This window comes from Mobula birostris, chromosome 25 (assembly GCF_030028105.1).
Source record: "Mobula birostris isolate sMobBir1 chromosome 25, sMobBir1.hap1, whole genome shotgun sequence".
Lineage (NCBI taxonomy): Eukaryota > Metazoa > Chordata > Chondrichthyes > Myliobatiformes > Myliobatidae > Mobula > Mobula birostris.
The window spans coordinates 46517201-46543044 of NC_092394.1; the positions used below are offsets into that span (position 1 = coordinate 46517201).

At 44.2% G+C, this 25844-nt stretch overlaps 1 protein-coding gene across 2 annotated transcripts in view; it reads right to left on the reverse strand.

The window, feature by feature from the left end:
* The window catches only part of LOC140187480 (NADPH--cytochrome P450 reductase-like), a 102159-nt gene extending 81650 nt beyond the window's left edge, over window positions 1-20509 (reverse strand). Inside the window, exons 1-2 of one of the 2 annotated variants that reach the window (XM_072242810.1) lie at window positions 19714-20509; window positions 8648-8736 (exon numbers count right to left, since the gene is read on the reverse strand). The gene's annotated coding sequence lies outside the window, so the exon portion shown is untranslated. The remainder of the gene's footprint in view (window positions 1-8647; window positions 8737-19713) is intronic. The other variant, XM_072242811.1, reaches the window with a different exon arrangement.
* Between the last annotated feature and the right edge of the window lie 5335 nt (window positions 20510-25844).

Sequence of the window (25844 nt, forward strand, 5' to 3'; positions counted from 1 at the left end):
CCTTAATTCCCAAACAAAGCGACTCTTTAGGAGAAGTAATTAAACGACTTGCACCCGTGTGTTTGATTGTCCCGAGGCGATGCAAAGAACTGGGACGTTGGGTGGTGTCTGTCACAATAGGTCAGCCTAGTAAGCAACATTCATATAGAATGATTAATTCAGTGACTAAAGAGCTGACGAACACAGAGGTGTGTATTGGCAATTTAATACAGCTGCCTGAAGCCAGCTTGATACTGAACCTTGATAAAAATGAGTTTGGCCACACGAAGGTCACTTACCTGGGAATTGTGGTGACACAGGGGCAGCTGGCGGCGATGAAAGCTACAGCGCAGGCTATCGCTGACCTCCCAACCTCGACAGACAAGAGGGCCCTCAGAAGGCTCTTGGAGGTGGTGGGGTACTGTAGGAAGTTTTGCAATAACTCTGCGGTCACTACCCCTCCCTCTCCTACTAAGCCCTTGCGAGAGAAAATTAAGTCGGAATGGGACAACCCTTGTTATTGTGGTCCGGGACAAAACCAAATGAGAGGTTACATTGATCACAATTCATCAGTGTTTTTGGCCACTATGAAGTTTGCTGAGTTGGAGCCTCGTCCAAGGGATTATTAATAACATATAAAAGGAACAGAAAATGTGATGGCTGACTGTCTGTCAAGGTGTTGACAACTTCAAACTCGCTGTATTAGCCAAATAGCTGATAAAGATGTATATTTGTGTGTGTATCAAATAATGTGTTCATGTTCGTAATTTTTACCCCCCGGTAAAAATCCTTAAAGGGGGGGAAGTGTGACAAGAATACACATAGATGCTAGCTGTCCTGTGTGATCAGCAGTTGGTCTGCCACCTGTCTTCGGGAGAGAGAGAGATAAGGAAGACAATGAGGCAGCATCCGGAGATGTGTAATGAAGGGACGGGAGAGAGCGCTGTCTAGAGCAGCTCCCCCTTTGAACCCTGAACTGTTTGAACTGATGGACAGGCGATACCCCAGCAGGGGGATAAAAAGAGACAGGTTCGCTAAGGCAGGACACACATGACACCATGAGGTAACGAGACCCTGGAAGCGGTGCCCCCCCCGCAAGTCGGCGGGAGTCGTTTTGGAAGGCTGGTTGCGGAACCAAGCCATAGACGCATAGGGTGGAAAGGTACGATCAGTGGGAACCCGGTGTGTGTCCACCCTTGCTTGGGTGCCAGGTTCACTGCAGAGGATCGACCGCATCTGGAGGAGGGGTCACAGTCGGTGACCTCAGGTGACATCACAAAGGACTCGCCCGAAAGCTGCTTGTGAGCAATATCGCAGGTCTGTGAATGGAAGCCGTTTTGAATGATCATTCGTTCTTGTTCTCTCTCTCCTTCCCCCCACATTGTCCATCGCCATGGCAACGATTACTGCAAACTGAACTAAATTGAACTGGACTTTGTGTCACTTTGAAATTGGTCATTTACCCCTAGACAACGATAGAGCTTGATTGATCCTGTTATCTCAATTCTGTGCACATGTGTGTTTATCATTGCTGAACTGTTGCATTTATTATCCTTTCGATTACTGTGTTGCTTGTTTCTTTAATAAAACTTTCTTAAATCTAGTAATCCAGACTCCAACTGAGTGATCCATTTCTGCTGGTTTGGCAACCCAGTTACGGGGTACATAACATTATCAATCAACCCCGGCTTATGAACATTTAACAATTCATACACACATACAAGTGCTTTGGAGACCAGCAGGATGGACTTGCCAGTTGCTGCTGACATCTGCCACGTGAAAACTTAGGGTTCACAAAACTTTTTTTAAGATGGTGCTGGTGAATCTCTAACTTCTGGCTGGTGGCATTGAAATAATGAAAACAATTAAATACTTTGTTAATCACCTTTTCTGATAAATGATCATTGCAAACAATAGTATCTAACTTCTCTTTGAACTTGGAGGCAGTTTGATGTGGCAGAACAGAGGCAAGGTGAAGATGAGAGCAAGGAAGACCCAAGGTTCAATCAGGTCAAATCAGAAAGTGCGGTACAGGCCAAATCAAGGCAGTGGGGTCCAGGACCCAGAGTGTATCAAAGAGAGTGAACAATTTAAGTGCCAGGCCGGATTGAAAGGGTCAGGGTGTCAGGGCCCAAGGCAAGGCAGTGCTACTCAACTCTGTGCTGAATTAAGGGTCTGTGTACGGATTCCCTTTCTGGACCAGTTCAGAACGCTATTAACTTGCATTCATTGTTTACATGTATCTTTTTTCGTCTGCACATTGGGCATTTGATGGTCTTTTTAAAAAAAGTTTTGGGTTTCTTTGTTTCATGGTTGCATGTTAGAAGAATCTCAAGGTTGTATAACATATATACAAACTGATAATAAATGTAATTTGAACTTGTGTTTCCAATTTGTGAACTGTTTGGGGTACAGAGGTCTCAAGAACAGAGCCCTGTCGTAACCTAGGAAGGACACGTACGGAGGGTACAGGACCAAGTCAAATATTGCACAAGGCCATAAATCAGACTTGACACAACCTTAAATAAACCCCAAGAAAGAATCTCTATGGGTTAAAATAATTTAAGTGGCCATTATAAGAGACTGATATAAAATTGCATCTGAGAGTAGACTGACCAGAACCATGTTTGACTTTTTTCCCCCCTCAATTTATACAACACAAGTGCCAATGATATCTACTGCCCATCCCTATTTACCCTTAGAAAAAGTAATGAACTATCTTTAACAGTTAATTTGTCTGATGTAAACGCTCAAACATTACTGTCAGCCAATGTGTTGAACTATTTAAATCAATCAGCACAGAAATGCCAATATGTTTCCAGCAACACACACAAAAAATGCTGGCGAATGCAGCAGGCCAGGCAACATCTATACAAGAGGTACGTACAGTTGACGTTTCGGGCCGGAACCCGTCGTCAGGTTTCCAGGTTAGGTGATGCGTAAGCGGTACAAGAACATACTGCGCCGTTACATTCCTGTGCACCTGTTGCCCTTACCCCTTCAGGTAGTGAAGATTGTAGATTAAGAGATGCTGCGCAAGACCTCAGGAAGGTTTATTTATCTATCTATCGAGTTACAGTGTGGAGTAGACCTTTCCAGCCTCCAAGCCGCGCAGCTCAGCAACCCTGCTGATTTAATCCTAGTCTAATCACAAGACAATTTACAATGACCAACTAGCCTACAACCAGTAGGTCTTTGGACTGTGGGAAGAAACTGGAGCACCCCGAGGAAACCTACATGGTCACAGGTAAAACGCAGCAACTCCTTACAGGCAGCAGTGGGAATTGAACCTTGGTTGCTTGTACTGTAAAGCATTGAGCTAACCACTACGCTACCATGCCTCTCCTTCAAAGTATATTCCATGAGCTACTTATTTCAGCTACAGTGCATCCATGGTTACAGAAGTAAATGCTCATTCTGGTAGATAAGACCATAAGACATAGGAGCAGAATCAGGCCATCTGGCCCACCGAGTCCGCCCCGCTATTCAATCATGGCTGATCCTTTTTTTCTCTCCTCTACTCCGGTTCCCGGCCTTCTCCCCACAATCTTTGATGCCATGTCTAATCAAGAACCTAGTTAATGTACTAGTTAAGTGAGTTATCTTGAACTGGATAGAATTAACCAGAGACATGAACGTCATCACCCTTGGGCTAAACTCTGGCTTGGATATCCAACTGTGCAGACAAGCATCCCCAGAAAACAGCAGGGTTCTACTCCTGTGAAATTCGTAAGTCTGACAATTCACAAGTTAGAAGTGTGGCCACAAGCAGTATTGCCAGCCAGCAGCCAGCAAATCCATACTGCTGATCTCAAAAATGGTCATTTTTATGTACGAGCTATGCAGAAGTTAGTGTTCATAATCTGGGAAAGACCTGTACTGCACTATGATGGGAGGCACTGAAAGAAGTATTGAAGACACACGGTTAATTAAGATGTAGTGCAGAACAGGTCCTTCCTGCCCCTCGAGCCATGACACCCAGCAATCCACTGACTTAATCCTAGCCTAATCGCAGGACAATTTACAATGATGAACTGGTAGGTTTTTGGACTGTGGGAAGAAACTGGAGCAAACCCACTCAGTCACAGGGAGAACGTACAAAGCCAACACACGCAGCAACAAGAATTGAACCTGTGTCACCTGTATCGTAAAGCATTGTGCTAACCACTAAGCTGCCGTGCTGCTTCAGCTGGGTTGGGGATGTGGTAGGAAGAAGAGAAAACAATTAAAAACATTGTATGTTTCAGACAAAATGTACCAACAAGAATCAGAAAATCCTTATTTTTCCAAGCCACTTTTCCCAAAAGGACTAAGAGATAACTTATGAATACCATTGCAAGCTGTACTAGTACCTCAATTTCACATGTAGTTAATGTTTTGAAATATCAGGTACAATGCATATTTAGATCAATGCAACAACTGAGGTAGCACAATTTAATGGTTCCACTTCAGCTAAGAGCAAAGTAAAACAAAAATATTATCTGAGCAGACAACATAGAACAGTTGGTAGAAACAGAGACTTTGGGTACAATATCTTTTTTTAAAATCAGAATCAGGTTTATCATCAACGGCATGTGTTGTGAAATTTAGCAGTAGCAGTTCAATGCAAAACACAATATAGAAGAAAAAAATAAATATATTACAGTGTACAGATATTGAATAGATTAAAAATCGAGCAAAAAACAGAATGTATATTCAAAAAGTGAGGTAATGTTCAAGGGTTCAATGTCCATTTAATAATCAGATGACAGAGGGGAAGAAGCTGCTCCTGAATCGCTGAGTGTGTGCCTTCAGGCTTCTGTACCTCCAACCTGATGGTAACAGTGAGAAAAGAGCATCACTATCGCAAAACCTGCTGTCAAGGATACCCAGGGTTAATAAGGCAAACAGGATTTTTTTTCTATACAAAATGAAACATGCATCAACTGGTAAAATACACTGAAAAGTTCCACTGCTCCAAGCTGAAGAGGCAGGACTGAGTTAGTTATAATTGGAATTTGTTTACACAGACAACTGTAGGCACATTATGGTTTGTCAGAGACCAACAGAGGTGCGGACTTTGTATCTCTTTAGGAAAAAAGAATCTTAGAAAGCAGAGAATAACTGCAGGATCAATTTACCATTACTCTAGCAAGACCAGAATAGATAACGGGCCTAAATGTTTCTTTCTACAGTATTATGTGAAAAAGAAAGAAAACAGCAGAGAAACTCCTCTCCACTTCCAGAAATTTGCCTCAAGCATATTATGCAACATTTTGCCCTGACAAGCCAGCACCAGTTCCTCAATAACTGGTTGACTATTTCAATTGGGAAGTTAGGAACTGATGAAAAATCACAATGCTCATATTGGTAAAGTTCTGTTAGCTTCCTTAATTATGCACATTCAATACAGATATATTAAGAGCAAAAGGATTGTAAGGGATAAAATTGGTCATCTTGAAGATCAGAGTGGTCGGTTATGTACGGAACCAAAAGAAATGGGGGAGATCTTAAATAGGTTTTTTGTGTCTGTATTTACTAAGGAAACTGACATGAAGTCTATGGAATTAAGGGAAACAAGTAGTGAGATCATGGAAACTGTACAGATTGAAAAGGAGGAGGTGCTTGCTGTCTTGAGGAAAATTAAAGTGGATAAATCCCCGGGATCTGACAGGGTGTTCCCTCGGACCTTGAAGGAGACTAGCGTTGAAATTGCGGGGGCTCTGGCAGAAATATTTAAAATGTCGCTGTCTACGGGTGAGGTGCCAGAGGATTGGAGAGTGGCTCATGTTGTTCCGTTGTTTAAAAAAGGATCGAAAAGTAATCCTGGAAATTATAGGCCGGTAAGTTCAATGTCGGTAGTAGGTAAGTTATTGGAGGGAGTACTAAGAGACAGAATCTACAAGCATTTGAATAGACAGGGACTTATTAGGGAGAGTCAACATGGCTTTGTGCATGGTAGGTCATGTTTGACCAATCTATTGGAGTTTTTCGAGGAGGTTACCAGGAAAGTGGATGAAGGGAAGGCAGTGGATATTGTCTACATGGACTTCAATAAGGCCTTTGACAAAGTCCCGCATGGGAGGTTAGTTAGGAAAATTCAGTCGCTAGGTATACATGGAGAGGTGGTAAATTGGATTAGACATTGGCTCAAAGGGAGAAGCCAAAGAGTGGTAGTAGAGAATTGCTTCTCTGAGTGGAGGCCTGTGACTAGTGGTGTGCCACAGGGATCAGTGCTGGGTCCATTGTTATTTGTCATCTATATCAATGATCTGGATGATAATGTGGTAAGTTGGATCAGCAAATTTGCTGATGATACAAAGATTGGAGGTGTAGTAGACAGTGAGGAAGGTTTTCAGAGCCTGCAGAGGGACTTGGACCAGCTGGAAAAATGGGCTGAAAAATGGCAGATGGAGTTTAATACAGACAAATGTGAGGAAGGACAAACCAAGGTAGAACATACAGGGTTAATGGTAAGGCACTGAGGAGTGCAGTAGAACAGAGGGATCTGGGAGTACAGATACAAAATTCCCTAAAAGTGGCGTCACAGGTAGATAGGGTTGTAAAGAGAGCTTTTGGTACATTGGCCTTTATTAATCAAAGTATTGAGTATAAGAGCTGGAATGTTATGATGAGGTTGTATAAGGCATTGGTGAGGCCGAATCTGGAGTACTGTGCTCAGTTTTGGTCACCAAATTACAGGAAGGATATAAATAAGGTTGAAAGAGTGCAGAGAAGGTTTACAAGGATGTTGTTGGGACTTGAGAACCTCATTTACAGAGAAAGGTTGAATAGGTTAGGACTTTATTCCCTGGAGCGTAGAAGAATGAGGGGAGGTTTGATAGAGGTATATAAAATTATGATGGGTATAGATAGAGGGAATGCAAGCAGCCTTTTTCCACTGAGGCAAGGGGAGAAAAAAACCAGAGGACATGGGTTAAAGGTGAGGGGGGAAAAGTTTAAAGGGAACATTAGTGGGGGCTTCTTCACACAGAGAGTGGTGGGAGTAAGGAATGAGCTGCCAGACGAGGTGGTAAATGCAGGTTCTTTTTTAACATTTAAGAATAAATTGGACAGATACATGGATGGGAGGTGTATGGAGGAATATGGTCCGTGTGCAGGTCAGTGGGACTAGGCAGAAAATGGTTCGGCACAGCCAAGAAGGGCCAAAAGGCCTGTTTCTGTGCTGTGGTTTTTCTATGTTTTTTTTTAATGCAGGATCACATCTGAAAACAGAATAGGACATGCTGCACTCAAAGGGTAGTTTGCATTATCATCTACATTTCAGATTCACACTCAACCTACCACTGGAAATTCACCTTTAGCTTCAAGCTACACAGGAAGTGTGCTGTGTACATACATCTATTGATGCTTCTGGACACATCTTCAGTGATGTTCCTGGAATCATCGGGTGTTTCGGGTCTTTCAACATCATACAACCTCCTCCAGGTGACCCAGCCAGGGCTGATCAGACCCCAGCTTGTGTCCAGATGGCTAGCTACTTATGACTCCATGGCTCCCCTCTTTTGAGCCACAGCCATCTTGAGGCCCTCTCTGCCGCGTTGGTGGTACTGCGGATAGCTCTCCTCTTCCTCTCTCCCTCGATGCCCAAGATGCTGAAGGCTCTAACTAAAGAATGGGCTACGAGTCCCCTACAACCAACCTTCACTGGGAGACACCTTGCTCTCCATCCAGCCTGCTGACAGTTGCTGACCAGTCCTGCATACTTGGAGAGCTTCCTTTCAAAGGCTTCTTCTAAGCCATCTTCCCATGGGACTGTCAGCTCCAGCAGCACCACTTGCTTAGTCGACTCAGACACTAGGACAATGTCTGGTCGCAGGGTGGTGGCTGCAATATGGTTGGGGAACTTCAGCTGCCCTTCGAGGTCCACCAACAGCTGCCAGTCCCTTGCAGAGGTCAGAATGCCTGCAGATGTTCTTTTGGCAGGCATTGGCTGCTCCCCAGCTCTGACAAAGGCAATGGCCTGCTTGGAGGGTCGGGAACCAATAAAGCAAACAGCAACTTTCAAGGTGAACCCTGAAGTGGCACATATTAAGTGAGTTTCTTTGCTATCTTCCTTTTTGAAGAAGTTTTAAATTAAATGATTTATATTTTCAACTGTGACTCAGGTCAAATTTTGTTTGGCAAAAGCCTTGTCTTTGTCTTTGGAAGTTTCACATTAAAAGGCACTAAACAAAAGCAAGCTGATACCCTAGTGATTGAGCTTGAAAATGTAACACTGCTGCATTTCACTTGTACCCAATAATTCATTCTGTGCAAACCATTCGCGAGCCCACTGCTCATTCATATGGAAAGAGAATTGTACTTTATGCATGAACTTCATCCAAATGCTGGCAACGTGATCAACTTTGCTGACCATCCAAGTTCATCCCCCCCTTAACTGACATCCACAAAAGCACACTTTCCAACAGAAAAACCCCTTTCAGACTTCTTCCTAGAACAGTCCCAGGGGTTAATAGCAATATTAATTTCACGACGTTACATACAACTTGTATCAAAATAGTGCCTTTGAAGAAACAAAAATTCCCAGAGCACTTTTTTTTTCCCCATAAAAATAAGGACAATATTAGGAACCAATTCATCAAATTTTCAACAAAAAACTTAAGAACTAGGTTTAGCAAGTCTCTTAATAAAAAGATATAAAGTCAGAAAAACAATAAGGAAATACCTAATAAATTAGAGGTGATCCCAGGACCCGAATTAGAGTAATCCAGATGCAGAGTCTGAAACAACTGCCAAGTTATGAATGCCAAAGCTCTGTCAAGAGAAACCAAAAATGAAAGTGTTTCACAAAATGCAACACTAATAGATGTCAGAATCAATAAAGCATTATTAGAATGAAATGTAGAAGTTAATACTGTGGATGTGGCAAACCTGAAATAATAAGAGAATGCTGGAAGTAGTAGGCTACATCCATTGAGAGAGAACAGGTTTACATTAAAAAAAAATTAAATCATTAAAAGTAGTGAGATATTGGCAAGGGGTACAACATCTTTCCATCGATGAGAGTTCAACATGCCATTAGAAAATGGTCACACTGGATTCTTGTTCAAGCTGGGTGAACAAAATTCCACTGCAAACAAATCTCAGAGCAATATCTTATTTTTATTTCAATTTATCAAACTATATAATTAGAAATGAACCCCCTCAGCTTCTGTGTTATTTACATTACCTTCCCAGTGCACATTTGCTATTTCATGGTGTAGAAAATATGCAACAGAACCTCCCAACTTCAGTGAATGTAGCTAGGCAAGCTTCAGGGTTACTGGCTTTCATTGGTCAAGGCATTGAATATAGTAGCAAGATCATGCTTTAATTTTATAAAACCCTGGTCAAACCTCAGCTGGAGCATTACCAGCAGTTCTGTCACAAAGGTATGGGAAGAATGCAATAGAGCAGAGGGTTGAAGAAGGCACCCTCTCGGAATTGTCTAGAAAGGAGCGGCTCAGTTATGAGTCTGATGTTCAAGTTTATTGTCATCTGACTGTACATACATACAACCAAACATAACAACATTCCTCTGGATCATGGTGCACCTACAATACATATATCACACAAAACATAAAACTAAATATTACCACAAATAAGTCAATAAACCATAACTTAAAATGCACGTGAAATGCGCAGCATAGATATACAGTAAACAGCTCACTAGTGATGCAGCCTTGGTGGCATGATATTCATTAGTTTCAAAGCCTGGGAGAGAAAGATGTTACCCAGTCCTAGTCCTGATGCTCTTGTACTTTCTTCCTGACAGTAGTGGGTCAAAGAGTTTGTGGGATGAATGATCAGAGGTATGTTTTGTAACTTCAAAACATTAAACTAACTCAAAGATACAGGAATCTGAAATGAGAGTCGAACTTCATGTTTACTTTACACAAGGCCCGCACATATCATATGATTGTGTCACAACGTTTGCAATTCATGTATTATTACATATAACCATAATGAATTAAATAAACAAAGAATGCTTAATCATACTATACACAAGATTACTCAAAAATTAAGATATTAAATATACAACACTCCTCTCTGCTTAGCTATAAATTCCAACTCAATAGAGAATGCATCTCAACTATATACAAAGTATAACATGTAATACAACTACTATATAGACATCCACAGTATAGTCATTTTTATATTGTCCCATTAAGGCCTAAAGATTTAATCACTGTTGAGGCTTCTTACTCTTGTGTGTGATAAAGTCTTTCCTGACAAGGGGATTCCTTCTGTTTGGCAGGTGAGTCTTGTGGCTAAAAAAACAATGTCAGGTCCTGGGTGTCCCTCCGTGGTGGTTGCAGGAGTTGACCCAAACTGCAGGAAGTGGTTCTGACAGCAGTAGCCACACACCTTCTTGATCTTGGGAAGGTTCATTTAGTTCACTGGAGTATTCGTTTATTAATCCTTCTATTGCTCCCTTTCGGTTTGTCCTCTTGATTTCCTCATCCACAACATCATCTGATGAAGTCTCTGTTTTCGTATCTCCATTGATTTTTTTTCGACCTTCCATTCATCCAGCTAAGCTTTATTCTTTGCATCTGCTTTTACAAGCAGGATTTTCCCTTACACTTGTAGAAACCTTAATACATGCAGAATAGATTCTGGTTCTTCGAACTCAAAAGCTTACAACCTTCCTGAAGCTCCTTGAACACTCTTCCAGCTTAAAACCAAGCCACATTTTGCAAGTAATTGCCTGATTTATCACCTGGTACTTACTATTTTCAGACTTTTGGAAAAAAAATTCAGTCGAGTCTTTCCTTCTGAAGAACACATGACGTGTTGCTTTTTTAAAAAAAAACTCCACTGTCTCTGAACGTGCTGCACTGTTTTTATACTCGCCATTCCTTACTGTGCTTCCACAGGTCAGCATTCATATCAGGTTTGTTTTAAAAATGTCTCGTCACCACTGTTATGTTTTGCAATGTCAAAACATTTAACTAATTCAAAGACATGGGAGCCCAAAATGTGAGTCTAACTTTGTGGTTACTTTAAGCAAGGCACACACATATCACTCGGTAGTGTCATGATGTATGCAATTCAAGTACTTTTACGTATAACCAAAATGAATTATATAAAAAGGATGCTTAATCACAGAATGTATTTACAAGATTACTCAAATATTACTGAAATATTAAATGCACAACAGTAGGGATCCTCAACAATGCTTTTGGGCCCTTGATATACTACACTCTCTGTAAATGTCACAAATAAGGTGGAAGGAGACCCCAGTGATCTGGCAGTTTTTACCATCCTCTGAAGGGTCTAGCAGTATGATGCCTTGCAGTTTCTATACTACACAATGATGCAGCCAGACAGGCCACTTTTGATGGTGCTCTTGCAGAAAGTTGTTAGAATGGACAAGGGAAGCCTTGCACACTTCAATCTCCTCAGAAAGTGTAGCTAGAGAAGTTTCACCTAGAGAACAGTAGGTACTTGGAAAGCACTGTTTGAGAGAGTGATTGAACCTGAGTCAATGATAGCATTTAAGAAGGGTCCACATCAGTATATGAATCATTTAATACAAAGGGCTGCCACATGCAAGCATGGACAAATCAGGCCAAATAGCCTTTGTCATAAACAGAAATGGACTACCTGGTCCACATTTGTGCTAGTATTACATCAACTTTGAACCACCACATCTAATCTTACTTTCCTGCATGCGACGTATATCAGAAGCAACATATTCTTACATCTTCCTGATAAAAAGCTGCTTGTTTCAAATCCTACTTTCATACCCCTGCTCTTACCAGTTTTAAAATCCCCCCTATACATCATATCCAACTTAATAACAAAGATTTGGAAATTCAGGCAAGCAAGATATAGTAATGATTACAGGCTAGCAACAAGGTTCAGTAAAACTTGACTATATAAATTCTGTGGAATGTACTGCAGAACATCAACCATTTTCTTCACAATCTCAATGGTCAGCAGTACTCTGAAAAGATTTTTTGAATTGGTTAGTAATGTGTTTTTTTAATTCACCCATGCCACTATCATAGGAGATACATTGCAACAATTTCTCTTTTGGATCTTTCCACTTTCCCCAAACTCAAGATGTAGCCACAGGCACCCACAAAGGCCCCAGCTACTACACAGTGGCATGCAAAAGTTTGGGCACCCTGGTCAAAATTTCTGTTACTGTGAATAGCTAAGCAATTAAGAGATTAACTTATGCCTTTTGGAAATCAGTTCAAGATGACACATTTCTTTAATATTTTAAGTTCTATTTTAACTTCATCAGTCCACAGGACTTGTTTCCGAAATGCATCAGGCTTGTTTAGATGTTCGTTTGAAACTTTTGAATAAAACTTTTTGACTGCAATGAGCAAAGGTATGTTTGGAGAAAAAAGGGTGCAGAATTTCATGAAAAGAACACCTGTTAAGCACGGGGGTGGATCGATCATGCTTTGGGCTTGTGTTGTAGCCAGTGGCACAGGGAACATTTACTGGTGGAGGGAAGAATTAATTCAGTTAAATACCAGCAAATTCTGGAAGCAAACATCACACTGTCTGTAAAAAAGCCAAAGATGAAATGAGGATGGCTTCTACAATAGGATAATGATCCTAAACTCACCTCAAAATCTACAATGGACTACCTCAAGAGGCGCAAGCTGAAGGTTTTGCCATGGCCCTCACAGTCCCCCGACCTAAATATCATCGAGAATCTGTGGATGGACCTCAAAAGAGCAGTGCATGCAAGAGGGCCCAAGAATCTCACAGAACTAGAAGCCTTTTGCAAGGAAGAATGGGCGAAAATCCCCCAAACAAGAATTGAAAGACTCTTAGCTGGCTACAGGAAGCGTCTACAAGCTGTGATACTTGCCAAAGGGGGTGTTACAGAATACTGACCATGCAGGGTGCCCAAACTTTTGCTTCAGGCCCTTTTTCTTTTTTGTTATTTTGAAACTGTAAAAGATGGAAATAAAAAAGTTTTCTTGCTTAAAATATTAAAGAAATATGTCATCTTTAACTTTATGCCTTTTGGAAATCAGTTCATTTTTTACTCACCTAGCTATTCACAGTAACAGAAATTTTGACCGGGGTGCCCAAACTTTTGCATGCCACTGTATGCCTGCCTTTTTGTTGGCACGTGGAACAGTCAATGTTGCAAACCTTCCCTGGCAATGCTCCTCAACTCTTTCTGCACTACATTGACGACTGCATTGGTGCTGCTTCATCCATCCATGCTGAGCTCATCAATCTAAACAACTTTGCCTCCAGCTTCATCCTGCCCTTAAATTCACTCAGTCCATTTCTGATACCTCTCTCCCCTTTCTCAATCTGTATCTCCATCTCTGGAGACAAGCTGTCTGCTGATATCTTTTATAAACCAAACGACTCCCATGGCTATCTTGCCTATATCCTCAACCATCAGGCTCTTGAATCAAGGGGGATAACTTCACTCCACTTCATAATTAAAATATTCCTATAACTTATGGACTCCCTTTCAAGGACTCCTCATCACCTGTTTATGATATTTATTGCTTACCTATTTATCACTATTATTTCTTTCTTCTTGTATTTGCCAAGTTAGTGACTTTCCTGCAGACTGGTTGAACGCCCAAGTTGATGAGTTTCTTTCATCGATTTTATTATAGTTATTATTCTATTAAAGATTTATTAAGTATGCCTACAAGAAGCTGCAAGTTGTATATAATGATATATTTACTTTAATAATAAATTTACTTGAACTTTGAATTTTTTTGGACTTCTCAACCTGTCTCCTGTAAAAGTGCCATTTCCCTTTCTCAGTTCCTTTGTCTCCACATCTGTTTCCAAGATGACACGTGCCTTTCCAGGACATCAGGGATGTCATTCTTCTTCAAAGAATAGGGTTTCCCTTCCTCAACAACTGATGCTCCATTTGCCTGAATATCTGTCCTCATCCAATCTTCCCACCATCTTAATAAGGATAGAGATCCTCTTGGCCTCACCTAGCGCCCAATGAGTCTTCACATCCAACACATTATTCTCCACAACTGCCACCTTCTTCAATGGGATCCTACTTCCAAACACATCTTTACCTTCCTCCGCTCTCTGCTTTCTGCAGGGATCACTCCTTCCATGATTCCCTTGTCCGTTCATTCATTCATCCCCATTAATCTCCCCCTGGCATTTATTCTTGTAAGTGGCAAAATTGCTACACCTGCCCATTCATCTCATCCCTCACATCCATTCAGGGCCCCAAACAGTCCTTCCAGGTGAGATAACACTTCACCAGCGAATCATTTGGCCAGGAATCATCCAGATGTGGCCTTCTCTATATTGGTGAAACTCGAATTAGGCTCCACAGGGGACTGTCTTGTCTCCCTTTCTCTTCACCATTTACACCTTGGACTTCAACTACTGCATGGAGTCTTGTCATCTTCAGAAGTTTTCTGATGACTCTGCCATAGTTGGATGCATCAGCAAGGGAGATGAGGCTGAGTACAGGGCTACGGTAGGAAACTTTGTCACATGGTGTGAGAAGAATTATCTGCAGCTTAATATGAAAAAGACTAAGGAGCTGGTGGTAGACCTGAGGAGAGCTAAGGTACCGGTGACCCCTGTTTCTATCCAGGGGGTCAGTGTGGACATGGTGGAAGATTACAAATACCTGGGGATATGAAATGACAATAAACTGGACTGGTCAAAGAACACTGAGGCTGTCTACAAGAAGGGTCAGAGCCACCTCTATTTCCTGAGGAGACTAAGGTCCTTTAACATCTGTCGGACGATGCTGAGGATGTTCTACGAGTCTGTGGTGGCCAGTGAGATCATGTTTGCTGTTGTGTGCTGGGGCAGCAGGCTGAGGGTAGCAGATACCAACAGAATCAACAAACTCATTCATAAGGCCAGTGATGTTGTGGGGATGGAACTGGACTCTTTCACGGTGGTGTCTGAATAGAGGATGCTGCCCAAGTTGCATGCCATCTTGCACAATGTCTCCCATCCACTACATAATGTACTGGTTGGGCACAGGAGTACCTTCAGCCAGAGACTCATTCCACCGAGATGCAACACAGAGCGTCATAGGAAGTCATTCCTGCCTGTGGCCATCAAACTTTACAACTCCTCCCTTGGAGGGTCAGACACTCTGAGCCAATAGGCTGGTCCTGGACTTATTTCCTGGCATAATTTACATATTACTATTTAATTATTTATGGTTTTATTACTATTTAATTATTTATGGTTTTATTACTATTTAATTATTTATGGTGCAACTGTAACGAAAACCAATTTCCCCCGAGATCAATAAAGTATGATTATGACTATGAGATGGGGAAGTCACTTTGTTAAGCACATTCGCTCCACTTGCAAAAACCTGGATTGCTCAGTGGCAACCATTTTAATTCCAAAACCTATTCTGAAATATTGGCTCCTCTTTTGCCATGATGAGGACACTGTTAGGGTGGAGGAGCAATGCTTCATATTCCACCTGAGTAGCCTCCAACCTGATGGCATTAACACTGATTTCTCTAACCTCTGGTAATTCCTCCCCCTTTCCCTCTTCTTCAGTTGCACACTCTGGCTCCTCTTCTTACCTCTCCTCTTCTCCTCATCTGCCCATCACCTCCCCCGGTGCTCCTCCTACATCTCTCTCTCCCATGGTCCACTCTCCTCTTCTATCCGATTCCTTCTTCTCCAGTTCTTCAGTTTTTCCACCCATCACCTAACATCCTCCATCCCCTATCCCCTTCTTATTCTAGCTGTCACGTGACCGGCAACAATGAATATAGAATTGAGTCAGGTTTTATAAAAACAATCAAACATTTATTAACTCTGCTCAATATTAAAAAAAATAAACAAATGGAAATCTCAACCGGAAGTAAACTGCTATGCGGCCATTTAACAAACCGCCACTCAGTACTAGTTCTTAAAGCCATAAATGCAAAAATAGCTCTTAAAGTGGTAAATTCAAACACAGTTCTTAGAATGGTAAATTCGAAAGTCCAAGAGATTTATACAGTCAATTAGGAGACTTTCCTGAAGTAAAGAATTCCTCAAAGACATGACGTCACTCCCAATCCCAGCCGGATCCTGCCTTGTCCGCAGGATTCACGACGACGGAAATAAAACGGTTTAAAGGCACTGACCTTTCCCTCTGGATACTAGATACTGTACAACCTTTCTGCTACTTTTAGCAGAGGCTATCTCATGCAGATCACTCTTCCTTGAACGAATTTAATAATGGTCAATCCTTTCAACCATTGGAACAACTCCTTCAGGGTCCCGTCTTCACTCTCCAATACTACTGAAAAGATACATCAACAAATCTGGCAGCTATTGGTTAAACTGCTGGCCCAACGCTTTTGTACCTTACAATAGAATGTAAAACTCTGTTTTAAATCAAAACTGTGTCATAAGGCAAATACGCAGCAGAGCGGAGTATCTGGCTAATGTTCTAACTGGAAAACTAACTGCGTCACCAGGGGTCTACACTTATATACCTGATGAGAACAGATCATCGCGTGACTTCACATCGGTGGGAAAATTACATCAGGTGACTTCCAAAAGACCATTACATCATCCTTACAAGACAGTAACAAGATATCCATGAGGTATGTAACATAGCTTCTTCCTCTTCCTTTCCAGTCCTGATGAAGGGTCACAGCCTGAAATATGGACTGTTTCTTTATTTCCATAGATGCTGCCTGACCTGCTGAGTTCCTCCAACATTTTGTGCCTATTGCTTTGAATTTCCAGCACCTGCAGAATCTCGTGTCACATCTACATAGCTAATGTCTCTTGACTATAATTCTCTGAATCTATGTACTGTGATGAAAAGATAATGGTCTTGGCAATCTCAGCTAAGCTGCAAGGTCCAAAACTGTGTACTTATTTCCTGGAATCATTTGCATATGATGTAATCCATTTCCATACCCACAGGAAAAATTACAAACCCATTGCTTAAAAAAGATAGATGTATGTTGATTGTTTTTCAGTTTTCAAGTTCTTTCACATTTCAGTTTCAAATATTTACAATACTAAAAAATTTAAGTACAAACAGTCTGCTCGAGAAACTCAAGAGTCAAGCATCAACCCTGCAAGACAAAGGATTATTGATGCTATGGGTTGAAACCCTACATCAGGGCTGAGAGTAGAGAGGTGAGATGGTCAGTATTAAGTGGAACAGGACAGTGAACAGAAATATTTCATCTCACCTCTCTACTCTCAGTCTTAATCTAAGATTTTGACCTGAAACATCAACAATTCATTTCCTCCCCCAGATGTTGCTTGTCCACTGAGTTCTCCAGCAGATTGTTTGCTGTTGAGATTTCAGCATCTGCAGGCCCTCGTGTTTTCAACTATCAGAACAACCCAGCCAGTCAAACAGTACATAGAGAGAAAAATAAAGCTACTTAACATTTTGGCTACCTCAAAATAGTGGGTAAAGAATGGACAGGTCTCAGTTCTAACAATACAGCTGGGTGTTGCAAAGAAGGTGGTTAACAGGTTTGTTGAGACAGAGACACATAATGAATAAGCACATTAACCATTTACAAACAGTAAAACATTCAAATATGTTGTCACCTTAAGTTACAGAAACTACAACACTAAATACTCAGCAACACTTCAAACTCAACAGGTACTTTACCAGCAACACACATCTAAGTTGCTGGTGAACGCAGCAGGCCAGGCAGCATCTGTAGGAAGAGGTGCAGTCGACGTTTCAGGCCGAGACCCTTTGTCAGGACTAACTAAAGGAAGAGTGAGTAAGGGATTTGAAAGTTGGAGGGGGAGGGGGAGATCCAAAATGATAGGAGAAGACAGGAAGGGGAGGGATGGAGCCAAGAGCTGGACTGGTGATTGGCAAAAGGGGATACGAGAGGATCATGGGACAGGAGGTCCGGGAAGAAAGACAAGGGGGGGGGGGGACCCAGAGAATGGGCAAGAGGTATATTCAGAGGGACAGAGGGAGAAAAAGGAGAGTGAGAGAAATAATGTGTGCATAAAAATAAGTAACAGATGGGGTACGAGGGGGAGGTGGGGCCTAGCGGAAGTTAGAGAAGTCAATGTTCATGCCATCAGGTTGGAGGCTACCCAGACGGAATATAAGGTGTTGTTCCTCCAACCTGAGTGTGGCTTCATCTTTACAGTAGAGGAGGCCGTGGATAGATCCAGCAACTTTGATGTGTGTTACTTGAATTTCCAGTCCAGCAACTTTGATGTGTGTTGCTTGAATTTCCAGCATCTGCAGAATTCCTGTTGTTTGCGTTTAAAGGTACTTTACCAGGTCTCCCCAAGTTACACAACTACAAAATTAAGCTTTCAAGTATGTGCATGGCCCTCCTATACCTGCAGTACACTTTCCCAATGGTTCTTCAGCAATATGGCGGCCTCAGTGTGAAGATGAGCTACTGGAGACAAAGGAAAGCTAGCCAGTTTCTCGCACATACTATTCTTATACCGCCGAGATGTCTAAAACTGGACACTGGTGCCGTAGCACACAAGGCAAGCAACAGGAAAGAGCTGCTGCAGCCTTCAAGCAGGCTAATTGACAACTGGTACAGCAGAAGCGGCTTTTGACCAACAAGTAAACAGTCTTGTGCAGTGGCCCCCTCATATCAGACAGTGATGCAGCCTATCAGAATGTTCTCCACAATCCATCTATAGAAGTTTGAGTGTTTTAGTTAACAAACCAAATCTCTTCAAACTCCCAACGAAATATAGCCACTGCCTTGCCTTCTTTACAGCTGCATGGATATTTTGGGTCCAGATAGATCCTCAAAGATCTTGACACCCAAGAACTTGAAATCTCTCCACTTCTAATTCCTCTATGATGATTGGTTCGTGTTCCCTTGTCTCACCTTTCCTGAAATCCATAATTAACTCTTTCATCTTACTGATGTTGAGTGCAAGGTAGTTACTGTGACACTACTCAACTAGCTGGTATATCTCACTCCTGTTCACCTTCTCATCTCCACCTGAGATTCTACCAACAACGGTTGTTTCATTAGCAAATTTATAGATGGTGCTTGAGCCATGCCCAGCCACACAGTCATGGGTACAGAGGGAGTAGAGCAGTGGGCTAAGCACACACCCCTGAGGTACACCACTAATATGACCAATCATATAGATTGGGGTCTTCCAGTTAGGAAGTTGAGGATCTGACTGCAGAGGCCCATCTATCAGGACTGTGGGAATGGTGGTGTTAAATATTGAGCTATAGTCAACGAAAATCATCCTGAAATAGATGTTTGTATTATCTGTAAATGACGGTAGGGTAAACGGGAAACTTATTTTCAAAAATCTGGAGTGAGAGAGAACAACAATCAGAGTTGTGGCAGTACCCAACAGAATTTCTTAGGTAAAGATGGGCTGAAATTTCAAACACCAAACTAAAACAATTGATAAAACACCAAAATCAAATACTTATTTGCAGTTAAGGAGAACAAAATTATGACAGAATAGAATCAATCTACATTTCAGTAATCTTATTGAAAAGTAGATCTAACATGGCAAACTGATTGGCTTATACCGGTATAATACTGAATAAACACTTGACACTCCATTTTGAATATAGTAGAACCCTACATTACAAGGGGTTACATTTCCAGGAACATTCCACTCCCTCCCTCTTTCCCCTCCCTCACTGCCTCCCCCATTCCTCACTCCCTCAATCTCACCCCCTTCCACTTCCTCACTACCGCCTTCCCTCCCTCCCCAAACTTCTCCCCCCCACCTTTCCCCTCACTCACTCCCTTCCCCTTCCCCTCATTCGCTCCCCCAGACAGGTGTCTCTGCACTTACGGTCCGTGTCAGTTCGGCGGCCTTGGACGGGAGTCTTAGCGCTCACGACCCGGTGTCGGCTCGACCTCGGCTGGGTATCTCGGCGCTCACGGCCCGGTGTCGGCCGGGTGTCGCGGCGCTCACGGCACGGTGTCGGCCGGGTGTCGGCCGGGTGTCGCGGCGCTCACGGCCCGGTGTCGGCCGGGTGTCGCGGCGCTCACGGCCCGGTGTCGGCCGGGTGTCGCGGCGCTCACGGCCCGGTGTCGGCCGGGTGTCGCGGCGCTCACGGCCCGGTGTCGGCCGGGTGTCGCGGCGCACACGGCCCGGTGATGGCCGGAGTCTCGGCGGTCACTGCCCGGTGTCGGCCGGGTGTCTCGGCGCTTACGGCCCGGAGTCGGCCGGAGTCTCGGCGCTCACGGCCCGGAGTCGGCCGGTGTCTCGGCGGTCACGGCCCGGTGTCTCGGCGCTCACGGCCCGGAGTCTCGGCGCTCACGGCCCGGAGTCTCGGCGCTCACGGCCCGGAGTCTCGGCGCTCACGGCCCGGAGTCTCGGCGCTCACGGCCCGGAGTCGGACGGGTGTCTCGGCGCTCACGGCCCGGAGTCTCGGCGCTCACGGCCCGGAGTCGGACGGGTGTCTCGGCGCTCACGGCCCGGAGTCGGACGGGTGTCTCGGCGCTCACGGCCCGGAGTCGGACGGGTGTCTCGGCGCTCACGGCCCGGAGTCGGACGGGTGTCTCGGCGCTCACGGTCCGGTGTCCGTTCGACCTCGGCCGGCAACAGGACAAGTGAGCGACTTCTCGTCGCTCCGGCCCACCGTCAACACCTCGGCAGCCGCCAGGGGAGCAGAGAGAGACACACACACATCCACCCCTTTCCTGAACAAGGCATTCATTCCTTAAAGTACAAACACGTTGATTTAGTTCCTTTGCTTCGGAAACCTAAGGACTATGCACATAATTCTGTGCGATTGCCTAAATAATTATTATTCTTAAACAGGGATTTCCCTCTATAACATTGTGGTACATTCCAATCGCGGTCCCGGCCCCGCCCCCGCCCCCTGGTGGCGGACCGAGCTGATGGGCGGCCGATTGGAAGCGCAGCAGGAACAGGGAAAAAACATAACTATTGCCTCGGAAGAAAACTGTTTTCAAACTGAAGTCGGGCTATGGAGCGCGAGTGACATGAATTGGGGTGCTGCGACGTTAGAGCGAAGTGCTGATTAATGCTGAGTATGCCAACTTCCAGTGCTGCACTCTGCTGGCACTTGGCAGAACGTCAAACGTGTTAGGACTTAAGGTATTCAAATATTTAGTTTCTGGTTTGAGTAGTTTAGCCCTGGGTGTAGTCGGACGGAAGCATCAGTGTGTCTGCTGCTTCTGGGTGACTGTAGGTTCAAATTCCGGAAAACAGCGCCAGTTTTTAGATTCAGATTCATTATTTAATCACATTTACATCGGAATATACAGTGAAAGGCGGCCACTTGCGTTAAACCCTCAACGCAACCTAAGGATGTGCTGCCAGCAGCCTGCAAGTATTGCTTCACATTCCGGTGCTAATGTTGCGTGCCCACCAAGCTGAACAGAACAAGACAAGCGCATCCAACCCTTGGACAGCCCTCCGATCACCAGAGCCTCGACTGGACTTTGCTTCTAAATCTGATGGCAGAGGGGAAGAAGCTGTTCTTAAAGCTTGAGTGAGAGTATTCAGGCTCCTGTACCTCCTTGATGGGAAGAGTGTTTGTCGTGAATAGTGAGGGTCCTTAATGATGGATGCTGCCTTTTGAAAAATTTCCTTGATGGTGGGGAGGCCAGTGTTCGTGATTGACTTGGCTGAGTTTTCAGGTTTTTCTGATCCCGTGCATTGGCCTCGTCCGTACCAGACAGTGGTGCAACCAGTTAGAATGCTCTCCGCGGTACATAAACGTAGGAACAGAATTAGGCCGTTCAGCCCATTGAGTCTGCTGCGCCATTCCATCACGGCTGATTCCCAATCCCACTAAACCCCATACACCTGCCTTCTCACCACAACCCCTGATCCCCCAACCGATGAGGAAACCATCAGCTTCCGCATTAAATATACCTACAGTCCTGGCCCCCACTGCAGTTTGTGGCAGAGCATTCCACAAGTTCACCACCTCCTGGCCAAAAACATTCCTCCCTGCCTCCGCTCCAAAAGGTCACCCCTCAACTCTGAGGCTGCCCCCCCAACCCCGGATATCCACACCCCAAGAGACATCCTCTCCATATCCACCACATCCAGTGCCCCCAACACCTGGTAGGCCTCAATGAGATCTTCCAGTACCCCTCCAAACTCCAGTGAGCACAGGCCAAACGCTACCCACATGTTAACCCCCTCACTCCCAGAATCATCACTGCAAACCTGTCCTGGACTCTCCCCAGCAACAACACATCCCCTCCTAGAATTGAGTACCCCTCCAAACTCCAGTGAGCACAGGCCCAAAGCTGCCAAACAATCCCCACATGTTAACCCCCCCCCCACTTCTGGAATCAACCCCGCGAACCTCCCCAGACACTCCCCAACAATGACACATTCCCTCCTAGATTTGGATCCAAAACTGTCGCCAATACTCCAAGTGTGGCCCAACCAGAAAGCCTCAACACCACCTCCCTGCCTCTACATTCTACTCTCCCTGAAACAAATGCAAACATTGCACCCGCTCCCTCCCCCCCACCAACCACCACAGACCCAACCCTCCGAGAGTCACGCACAGGGACTCCCAAGTCGTTCTGCACCTCTGATGTTTGAACCTTCTCAAATGGACCAGGATAGACAGAGGAGATGTGATGTACTTGGATTTCATAAGGCCTTTCACAAGGTGCCACACATGAAGCTGCTGAAGAAGCTAAGAGCCCATAGTTTAACTCGAGTGAGTGGAAGATTGGCTGATTAGCACGAGGCAAAGCAAATAAAGGGAGCCTATTTTGGTTAGCTGCTGGTGGTGTTCCAGAGGGGCCAGTATTGGGACTGTTTCTTTTCACGTTGTATTGCAACGATTTGGTTGATGGACTTGATGGCTTTGTGGCCAAGTTTGCAGGCAATGATGCAAAGACTGGTGGAGGGGCAGGTAGTGTTATGTCTGTATAACTACACATCAATTAAAATAAAAGCACACGTGGATGGCTTTAACTGGTGTACTGTATTCACATTGCAAGGAGAGAGAGAGACAGAGATCAATGCAATACGTAGACAGCAGATCAATGCGCTTGGGTAAGTTATCAGTCCAGATGCAGTGTTAAGGGGAGTCATTGCTCTACAAGAATGTGAACCATACATTACACTTCCTCCCCTTTTAGATTAATGTAACAATAAACTGTATATATGACAAAACATTCAATTTCCCTTCAACAAACCATATTCAAATAAACATGCTTTCACAATAACAGTTCATAACTAACTTCACTATACCAGAGAGTCAGTCTTTTGGGTGACGCTGGGTTTCTTTCAAGATAGCACCTTTGGACTGGTGGAGTGGCTTCAGGTATGGTCACTTCCTCTGTTTCAAGCATCACATTGTTGTTAGTGACATGATTGTTACTGAGAGGTAAGTCTGGTGGGTGTAATGTGTCCATCTTGTTGGATGCAGCCAACTCGGGTGTGTTCTTCGGCTGAGCATCCAGTACCTGGTCCACATGACGTCCCCGTGTTTGATCGCCAACATCCACTGTGTACATCAGTGGTCCAGATCTTGTGCTTTCCCACCGGGTGTCCACTTGTCTTCTTGGTAATCACGCGCTAGGACTTCCTGCTCAACCTTGAAGCTCCTTGCTGATTCACTTGACATCTGGCTGAACTGTTGATTTGGCATCTATTGAAATTGACTGCAGTCTTTGTTGACGTGCCAAATCTCAAATAATCCCAGCTTCCTCATTCTTTATGTGGATGCTGCACGTACTGATGTGAGTGATCTTGGATTCCATTTTCATCTGGGTTTTGCTGTTAAGACTGTTCCCATGTCTAAGTCTCCAAAACTTTGCAGCCATGTGACTTAGCCATCTGAACCAGCGTCCCATGCAGGATTGTCAAATGCCTTGCTAAATTCCATGTAGATAATGTCCACCACTTTTTCTCATCATCCTCCATGATAAACTCTGTGAGATTTGTTAGATGTGACCCGCACCGCACAAAGCATACTCTATACTTTATACTTTATCGTTGCCAAACAATTGATACTAGAATGTACAATCATCACAGCGATAATTGATTCTGCGCTTCCCACTCCCTGGATTAGAAATATTAAATATTAAAAATAGTAAAAATGAGTAAATATTAAAAATTTAAATTATAAATTATAAATAGAAAGTAGAAAAATGGAAAATAAGGTAGTGTAAAAAAACCGAGAGGCAGGTCCGGATATTTGGAGGGTACGGCCCAGATCCGGGTCAGGATCCGTTCAGCAGTCTTATCACAGTTGGAAAGAAGCTGTTCCCAAATCTGGCCATACAAGTCTTCAAGCTCCTGAGCCTTCTCCCAGAGGGAACAGGGATGAAAAGTGTGTTGGCTGGGTGGGTTGTGTCCTTGATTACTATCTTATATATCGTTTTCTTTGGAATATCTTCCAATAATTTAACTACAACTGACATCAGGCTCTCTAGTTTATCATTTTTCTATTTATTCTTAGTGCTTTTCTTAAACAATGGAACATTTGCTATCCTCCTGTCCTCTGGCACCTCACCTGTGGCTAAGGACATTTTAAATATCTTGCCAAACTCCTGCAATTTCTGAACACAAAATACTCTGCAGATGCTGGGGTCAAAGCAACACGCACAACACGTTGGAGGAACTCAGCAGATTGGACAGCGCCCTTGGAAACAAACAGTCAACTTTTCTGGCCAAGACCCTTCGTCAGAACTGAAGAGGGAAGGAGCAGGGCCCTATAAGGAAAGTAGGGGGAGGGTGGGAAGGAGAAGGCTGGTAGGTCCAGGTAAAAAACCAGTAAGGGGAAAGATCAAGGGGTGGGGGAGGGGAAGCAGGGAGATGATAGGCAGGAAAGGTGAAGAAGGAATAGGGGAAAACACAATGGGTAGTAGAAGGAGGCAGAACCATGAGGGAGGTGATAGGCAGCTGGGGGAGGGGGCAGAGTGAAACTGGGATGGGGGAAGGGAGGGGAAGGGAATTACCCGAAGTTGGAGAATTCAATGTTCATGCCAACGGGCTGGAGACTACCTGGACAGTATATGAGGTGTTGCTCCTCCACCCTGAGTTTAGCCTCATCATGGCAGTAGAGGAGGCCATGTATGGACATATCCGTATGGGAATGGGAAGCAGAGTGAAGTGGGTGGCTACCGGGAGATCCTGTCTGTTGTGGCGGACGGAGTGGAGGTGCTCGACGAAGCAGTCCCCCAATCTGTGTTGGGTTTCACCGATGTAGGAGAGGCCGCACCGGGAGCACCGGATGCAATAGATGACCCCAACAGACTCACAAGTGAAGTGTTGCCTCACCTGACAGGACTCTTTGGGGCCCTGAATGATGGTGAGAGAGGAGGTGTAGGGACAGGTGTAGCACTTACGCTTACAGGGATAAGTGCCGGGTGGGAGGTCCATGGGGAGGGACGTGTGGACCAGGGAGTCGCGGAGGGAACGATCCCTGCGGAAAGCAGAGAGGGGTGGAGAGCGAACGATATGCTTAGTAGTGGGGTCCTGTTGAAGGTGGTGGAAGTTGTGGAGGATAATGTGCTGGATCTGGAGACTGGTGGGGTGATAGGTGAGGACAAGGGGAACTCTGTCCCTGTTGTGGTGACGGGAGGATGAGGTGAGGGGCAAAGTGCGGGAAATGGAGGAGATGCGGGTGAGGGCATCATTGATGATGGCAGAAAAGAAACCACGATCCTTAAAGAAAGAGGACATTTGAGATGTCCTGGAACAGAAAGCCTCATCCTGGGAGCAGATACGGCAGAGACGGAGGAACTGGAAATAGGGAATAGCATTTTTGCATGTGGCAGGGTGGGAAGAGGTATAATCGAGGTAGTTATGAGAGTCAGTGGGCTTGTAGAAGATGTCAGTGGACAGTCTGTCTCCAGAGATGGAGACTGAGAGATCGAGCAAGGGGAGAGAAGTGTCCGAGATGGACCAAGTGAATTTGAGGGCTGGGTGGAAGTTAGAAGCAAAGTCGATGAAATTGATGAGCTCAGCAT